Raw genomic sequence first — 9,304 nt, forward strand, 5'->3', positions numbered from 1 at the left:
TGAACTATATATCTACTATGTTCTTTTTCCTTTTCTCACGGATGGAATTTCTGATATTTTATTTTTTTTCTCTCTCTTCAAAATATCTCCTTTCCTCTTTAAAATACTCAGATCGTCCTGGACGATCGCACTTCGTCCCGGTACGATCTGAGCTCTGGAAAATTCTCGTCCAGACGAAATTAATTATCGTCTCAGGACGACTTGGGCTCTGGAAAATTTTCGTCCAGACAATCCCACATTTCGTCCCGGACGAACTGCCCAATTTTCACAATTCTGAACAAACCTGTACCGATCGTCCCGGACGATCCAACTTCGTCCCGAACGAACCTGGAGCAGAACTGATATTACACTTGGGCTCGTTGGATTCATCTCGTCGAGCCGCCCGATTAGACTATAAACATGCCATATTTGGAAACTAATTGGTAATCCAAATTATGGATTAAACCTTCCAAATGCGCTTTGGGTCTTTGATTTGGACTAGTTTGGGCTCAGATTGAGTTGAATTTGGTGTCGTTGGGTTCGTATTTCCGAGATGCTCAGTTCAGCTGTAAGTTTGCTGAAATCAAAATTTAGATGGTCCCTGATTTAATTTTCGAAGCTTCCAACCTAATTTTGCCTTGAGATTCATGTCTGATCAAGATAATTTTTTTGATGCTATATCAATAATTTTTCTAACCAATTATATATATATATTCATATTATTGTGTAACAACTTCATTAAGAATTTTTGTGTCTTGTATTTCATTATAACCCCTTTGCAAGGCCAGAGGGACCACAGTTGGCAAGTGATGGGGGTCAGAGGGATCATGATCGATGGACAACGGGGGCATAAAAGACCATGGTCGGCGAGCGATAGGGTCCGGAGGGACCGTGGTTGATGGGTGAGAAGGGCGAGGGTGGTCGAAGGGACCATGGTTGGAGGGCAATGGAGGTTAGATGACGATGGTGGGCAGAAGGATCGTAGTTGGCTAGGTTGGTGGTTGGAAGGATCGTAATCGGCGAGGGACTATGGTCGGCAGGACTGTGGTCAGAGGTGCTGTAGCTGACAAGGCGACGGAGGTCGAACAAAGGCCCGATTATGGCCGTTGGATAGAGGTCCGATGAATATGGTTGTGCATAGATCTTGCAGCGGCTGCCTGGGGGTGAAGGTTTGCCGACGGTGGTGCCGTGGTAGAGCTATGAAATGCTTGAAGCCTAAGAGCTCTCGTGAGTCTCTAGCCCAGGGCTCCAAAAAAAAAAATCATGTGAGGAGAGTCTATTTATAATTTTGAGAGTGACATATCCTGTAAATATAAAGAATATCTAGGACAAATTCGGAGTGCTCCATCAGACTAATCATATCGATTACTTTGATCACAGTGTTCATGAAGCTTTCAAGTGCTTTAATGATATCAGAATTAAGAGATCTTGGGATCATTGGACTCGTCTCGTCGAGCCAAATTCTTTGATTATAAGCATGTCATATTTGAAGATCATTTGAATATCCAATTTATACTCTGAAGCTTCCAAATATATGCTTCGGTTCCTTGAATTGAACCTATTTGAGCTCGTATTTGACCGATTTTGGTATCCTTGGACTCTTCTCATTGAGACATTCAATTTGATTATAAGTTAGCTTAAATTAGAGTTCAGATGGCCTTGCATTTAATTTTGAATATGCCTCCAGATTCATGCCTGAGCAAGGTACAAATAAGTAACTTAGTACTAGCCTTAAATAAATGATTATTCAGCTCTTAAAATTACATATCAATTACATTGCAAAACAATTCAACATAATAATAATAAAAGCATAACTTACTATCCATAATAACCTTCGACGAAACGTGAATATAAAGCTTGGATACTTACAAAAATTTTAAAGACATTGAAAAAATATGATACTTCATCCTATACAGATTTTCATACATTTTCCCTCATTATCTACTGTCACTTATTGGACACTTGCACAAATTTTATCGCATTCTCAATATCTTTTTTTTTTTAAGAATTGTGATTATCATTTGTGAATTCCAAAATGTTAATCATTAAATATATTATGGAGACAAAGTCAAAAGATTGAATTGCTTCAATTAGCACACCAACATCAATAGTATACATTTTCATGAGATCAAAATATGAAAATGCAAACCCAACAAATGTTGTCAGTTCATTGCAAACAAATCTCATGATGGAAGCCTTGACCACTAATTAAGCTCCAGTTTGGACATGCAAAAACTTAGTCATATTAAATTATTTTAAGAGTATCAATCCTCTTATAAGATGCTTCAACTTAGTCATAATTCTTAAACTCAAAAAGATGATTCACTTACCAACAAATCTTTGCTACAATTATTAAACATAATATAAGTTGATGAGCACAATAATGGGCACCGAATGATTGAAGATTATCATCAAGAACGAGCATATTCAATCCATAAAACTCTTCTCGCATACTAGACGCCCCATCATAGCCTTCATTGAGTATCCTTCGTAAGATTAATGAATATTTGGCAAATATAGCCTTAAAGACTACGTTAAGTGCAACTATATTGATTGAAAAAACATTTTCAATAATACTGAATCACTCAATAAATTACCTATTTTCATCAACATATCTCATTGCCTGAGCCAATTTTTCCTTCATTAGTACATCATGAGAGTCATCAACTAGAATAGAGAGGTAAGAATCACCAATATCATTCATGATGAAAAGCATGGTCTTGAGACTTAAAATGAAACTAATAGAGATAAAATGAAATGTATTTCAACATGATATACTCCAACCATTTTGATTATTCTTCAATTAATTTCAAATCAAACATGATTTAGAAAAAAATATGACTTTTTGGCTAAAATGGTCCTTTCACTAAAAAAACTCTCCAAACTCTATCTATATCATTAACATGATAGTTTCAAATTGAAGGCCACAACCTATGCTAGATGACAGATTTTCAATATCAATCTCTACTTGAATTTTCTTCTTCAAATGCTGATATATTTTCTAAACTCTGAACCCTTGTGTAAATATAAATCTTCACCCTAAATCATAAATTCATATCAAAATCATATTACAAATACATTATAGCAATCACATTAACAATCCACAAATTCAAATGAGGTTAACACCATAAGCACTATAAATAACAATCCATTATGAATGAAGTATGAATTCAATATAATGCTTATTAAACTTAGGCTTCATTTGGAGTGGCATTCTTACTGTTTCTTAAAGCAGCTTTCTAGTATAAATTTATACTAGAAAGCTGCTTTAAGAAACAGTAAAAAAGTCATCCCAAATGAAGCATTAGATTCATTTACTAAACCAAAAAACAGTAATAATTCTATACCTACACATCGATCTATACTAAAGGATCAAGGATAAGGATTTGGTTGTTAAGGTCTTAGATTAATGAAAAGAAAATAAATGAGAGTATGTGTGTTTTTATTTTATTATGAAGTAAAAGTAATGAGAATATTATTTTATCAATGAAATAAAGATAACCAATAGACTAAGATACAAGTTAAGAATTCCTCCAACTTGTTCAAAATTAACATCAAACTAAAACAATCAAGAATTCTTAACCAAATAATATCAACAAATATTATAATATAATAGAGATTCAAATTCCTATATAGCTCAGAACAAAATCAAAGCAAAAAAGAGAAGGGATTAATAGTTATTATGAAAGAGTTACTCACCAAAGGTGCGCTTCTTTGCCTCCTTCAACTTCTCCTCCTCTGCTTTCTAAATGGCGAATGGGGCAGGGATTGGGCATAACCTAGGGCAAAATGCACAAATGGAAATCTTATACCTTATTTAACATTCATATTTATAGGGATGTAGATTTCATCTCCCTAATACAAGTATAGGAACTATCATAATTTGCTCGATTCTTAACTGATTGTAATTGACAAATTATATGCTTTAGTTTCTGCCTTAATTTGTATATGTAGGACAATATATTTCACAATTTACATCAATGAAAACACACAACTTAGATTTTATAATTTTTAAAAAGAGAGAGAAATATATGAATTCAGTATTCAATTCAATATACAAAATTAGTTCCCCTCCAACAACAACAACAATAATATCAAGTCTTTATCCCACTACATGGGTCAACTACATGAATCATTTTTTCTCCATTGTGACCAATTAAGAGTCAAATTCTCATTTAAATCTAATAAAAAAAATGTCATTTCCAATATTTTCAAACCAAGTCTTTTTAGGCTTTCCTCTACGTTTCTTATTATAAGCCAAATCTAATAAATCTACTCTCCTAAATAGGTCATCGAAAGACCAACGTTTTATGTGACCAAACCATCTAAGGCGAGTCTATCTAATCTTATATGTCACTGGAGCAACTCCAACTTTTTCACGTATATACTCGTTTTGAATTCTGTCTCTAAGATTGAAGCCACTCATCCACCTTAGCATCCTCATCTCTGCAAAACTTAACTTAAGTTTATACTTCTCTTTTAGTGTCCAATTAACATTCTATGTCATAAAGCATTGTAGACCTCACCACCATCTTATAGAATATTCCCTTAAAATTGAGGGGTATTTTTCTATCAAACAACAAGTCTGATGTATTCCTAAAATTCAACCATCCAAATTGAATTCTACTAATAATATCCCCATCTATTTCGCCATCACTTTGAACAATAGACCTGAGATATCTAAAATGTGTACTCTTATTAATGACTTGATCATCCAGAGTCACAATCCCCCCACTAGATCTTTTACTACTAAAATTACATTCTATATATTCAATTCTACATCTACTCAAATGAAAACCTATAGACTCTTGTAGAAACTCATACTCAATTCTTGAGGAGAAAACAGAGAAGGAACGGTGAAGAAGAAACAGTGAAAGAGAACTTTATTTCCTATCTTCCTCCTGTCATTACAGAGCTACTAATTATATATACTAGCTGAGGCTAGGCATTACACGTGTACACCAGTAATTGGAGAACAAGAAGAGAATTAAGTAATACATGATCTGGTTATTCTAACAACTCTAAGGTTAACCTCCATAGTTCAAGTTTATCTTCAACTCTCTCTCTAGTCTTATCAACAAGATGAATAGCATCATTGAGGCAAGTTAAGAGCTAAATGAACATGTGTTTATAACCAATCTTGGGATCTTATTTATTATGCATCAAATTACCACAAAATTATTAAGGAAAATAAGACATCTCCATTCATTTTAGATAAATGCAAGACCCTCAATATAGTTATATTTAAAGTTACTGACAACAATTGTTAACAAAAGATAATAGGCATAAAGATATTAAGTAGCATTGATATCATACATTTGTTCAGTACATGCAGGACAATATTAATTACATAGAAGAATCGGCAAGTTAGGATGGATAGAAATGCGTTGCAATATGCATAATCATCCAAAACAGGAATTTTTAGATAAACAGCAAAAAAAGAATGCATTGAAATATGTCCTCTTGCCTAAACCTGAGTAGATATCAATTAAGTGAGAAGAGCCTAAATCAAAAATCTTGATCTTATTTTCCTTCTTATATTTATCATATAGGGCATGCATGACATGGCAAACACTCCAAATGCAAAACTACACACCCATCTAAACTAACCACCAAGTAACATTCGTTAGCTCAAATATGTAAAGAAAAATAGGTGATCTATTATACATCTTTGCTATTTGGTGATAGGGAATAGGAAGGTTTTTCAATTAACAAATAGAAGGAAAGTTCATATGATCTCAAGGAAATGAAATGAAACCAACCATCCAACCACTGACACATATTTTGACATTTTATGATGAAAAATTATAAGTAATGGATCTATGTGGACAACCAATCAAGTAGTAATATACAACTATTTACAAGCTCTTGATTAGTTGTCAAATATATCTATGCTCCAACTACATCTACTAATTTATTTGTAATCTTGAGAGCTTCATGAAATATCTTGATTGGCTATACATTGAGTGAAAACAAGTTCTAAAGTCATGTTAGCATGAGGCTCGTCATCTTATAAATCTTCTACTTCTCTGATTAAAGTTTAAGGTTTAGGGGAGTTTTCGAATCATCATTAACAAAACTTAGTATTTTCTTTATAGGTGGGCTAATTGAAAGCTGTTTTGTTCTATAATCATGAACTATGCAACCAATGCTAAAGATTAAAAAAACTTCAATATTTCATATCTAATACCTAACACTTTAATATTTCATGCCTATCACCTATAGATAGCTTTAATATCAAATATTTCACTCATATATTTCAGTCCTACCATGCACCCATACCACCCTGTAAACTTTAATATTTCATTTATTGTTTTATATTTGATTTTTGGGTGGTAGGCATGAAATATTAAAGTTTTGAGTGCTAGATATGTAAATAGCATGATATAAAGTGGTATGTATGTAAAATCTCCCTTTTCAAAATCTTCAATACATAAAAGCACAACATAACTCTAATCACCTCAAAACTGAACTACCATATTAACCAGCCATCATTTATAATTACATTGACAAGCATTAATTAACTAAAACTAATACAATATATTGAAGGAAGGATAGATTAATTGAAAACAAATTCCATAAAAATCCCCAAAGAAGAAACAGGCGAACTCCACATAAGAATCCTTTGGTGAAATTGGAAGAAGACCATAGAAAATGAAATAGAGAAGACAAGAAGCATCTCTAAGAACTAAAATAAAGTGAAATACATAACCAAAAAAAAAAAAAATCATCATCATCATACTGCCGTACCTTTCTTGAATTCTTCAGAAAACCCTACATTGCAATAACTAGTTCCAAATGCTCAAAAAACTAGCTAGAGGGATCGAACTAAATCATACCAACATAGGAACAAGGAAGAGAGAATTTTCGATTTACCTGTGGTTTCGCTGCCTCGCATGAGCTCAAATTCGAGCGAGACGGAGGAGGAGATGTGAAGAAGGAAGCAGATGCACAGTTTGAAGAGGAGGCATGCGTAGAGGGAAAGAGAGAAGGAAAAGGAGGATAAATTCTAAGTGGATTTGGGAGACAATAGGAATGTTTATTAAAATTGTTATTTGTTTAGCCAATTAATAAATCATTATCATTATCTTAGATGTTACTAAAGAATAGTCGGTATCTTAAATATTATTTAAGAAATGTTTGAAGATAAGTTTTATAACTTTTTAAAAATAATTTAATAATTCATATAAATTCTTTTAAAATTGCTTAAAATTGATTTTAAATATTCTATTGGGCTTTGAAAATGTTAAGATTGAATTCATAATATAAAAAAAAAAAATGTTCCCAAAAAATCTAAAAAATGTTTGGGCAAAAAAGAGCTCAAAAACATGTCTCAGGAAGTTGGACTCATAATTGGAGAATATATTAATATAATGTAGTAGACATTAATTATATAAAATGAATTACATTGTGAAAGTATGATAAATTTTGATGCTTTGGAATTATCTTCGCAAAATTATTTGTGGCATGCTCAACCATTCTGTGGTGAGTGAATAGATCGAGATCAACATAGACTATGGTAGACAAAGTTGGTGTTAACGATGCATCAGCTTTATCTGCAATGGCATGCATTGATGTTGGGCAAAGTTGGTGTTTCGAGGACAATAGTCAGACAATGGATGTTTGAGGTCAATGTAGTCATATGACATTGTTCAAAGGATCATAATTGAGCAATAGTGTCCTTGGGACTGTTGGTGGACTTCGATGATCAGAGGACCTTAATCTAATGACGATGGTTTAAAGATTATAGTCAGGTGTTGGTAGTTAAAAGATTTTAGTTGGGTTATATAGGTCAAATGATTGTAATTGTTAATTGGATGTTAGGAGAGTGTGGTTAGATGATGGTACTTAAGAGATTGTAATAAAGCGATAGTGGTTGAAAGACTATAGTTGAGTGATGGTGGCATGAGGAAGGAAGTTAGAAAATGATGTTCAGAGGATCGTATTAGAGCATTGGTGGTTAGAAGACCTTAGTTAGGTGATGGTGGTTGAGCGGCGATGGTCTAGAGGAGGTGGGTCAAACTACGGAGGTAATCAAATATTGGCGGTAGGATGGTGGAGGTCGAACAATGATACTTTGACGACAGTGATCATGTGATGATGCTCCAATATGCTGGTGGTTGGGTGGTGACAACATGACAAAGCTGGTTGGTCACTAGTTGCCTGCAATTTGATTATGACGGTTCAATAATGATGTTGGATGCCAGTGGTTCGATGAAGGAACTCTCTCTAATTTTCTATCCATGCCATAACTCAAGCTCCATTTCCCCCCTTCATGTAGTGAATGTGAGTCTTGTTATAATTTTTTGAAGTATCACTCTTTACAAATATAACAAGAATTCAAAATGCTTCATCTGACCACCCATAATGTTTCTCTTGACTGTAGGACAATTCTTTTAGCAAACAAGCATCTTACTGACAGTATAATAAGCAATTTTGTGTTCACTGGATTTGCTTATCAATTGATTTGACTATAAAGCATGCAAAATTTGAGGTTTGTTTTATCCTCCAATTAATATCCCAAATTTTCTAACAATGCTTTAAATTATTTATAGGATCTCTTTTGAACTCTGATCAGATATCTTTTAGTGTTGATTAGTTCATATTGTCAAGATATTTAGTTCGTCTGTGAACTTGCTAAAATAAAAATTTGGAAGATTCCAATTTTTATTATAAAAATTAAGATGTGTTAAATAAAATAATTTTTTTATGAGGTATAGAGGATATTTCATGATTGAGATTGAATTCTTTGCATAGTAAAATAATTATGATAACCAGACAAAATCTCATACCCTTCTATCTATATCTCTTCATTTTTCTATTCAATCATTTATAAATAAACGTTATGTTTGGGCAGTCTATTCAAAACATCAATGTTGATGGCTATGGCAAACCCCCTATTTATGCTTTGTTAATGTTGTATGCTTATATATATATATAATGACTAAGAATATTAAAAGTTAATTTTGAGTAAAGAGGGGGATCAAAAGTGGGAGTTTGATAACTAACTTACTTGAGTTGATGGAAAAGATATCCAATTATGACTGTCAATTCATCTTGATGAGTCAAGTTCAATTTCGATTTGAATTTGACTCAATCCAAAATTGCTTGGCTCGAATTCATCCCATTTATCATACGAGTCAAAATTTTTGACCCAAACTCAACTTGACATAAACTCGTTAAATTTGTTTAACCCATTTTTTTATGTATTTGACCTGAAATAGGGTGTTGTCATCTTGAGGCATCATGGGTGAATGTCTTACTTTCCATAGCATGTCAGTTATAGTTCTAACATGTCGTCCATACAAGTTCAACTTAATTATAA

Source organism: Dendrobium catenatum, unplaced genomic scaffold, assembly GCF_001605985.2.
Source record: "Dendrobium catenatum unplaced genomic scaffold, ASM160598v2 fragScaff_scaffold_621, whole genome shotgun sequence".
NCBI lineage: Eukaryota > Viridiplantae > Streptophyta > Magnoliopsida > Asparagales > Orchidaceae > Dendrobium > Dendrobium catenatum.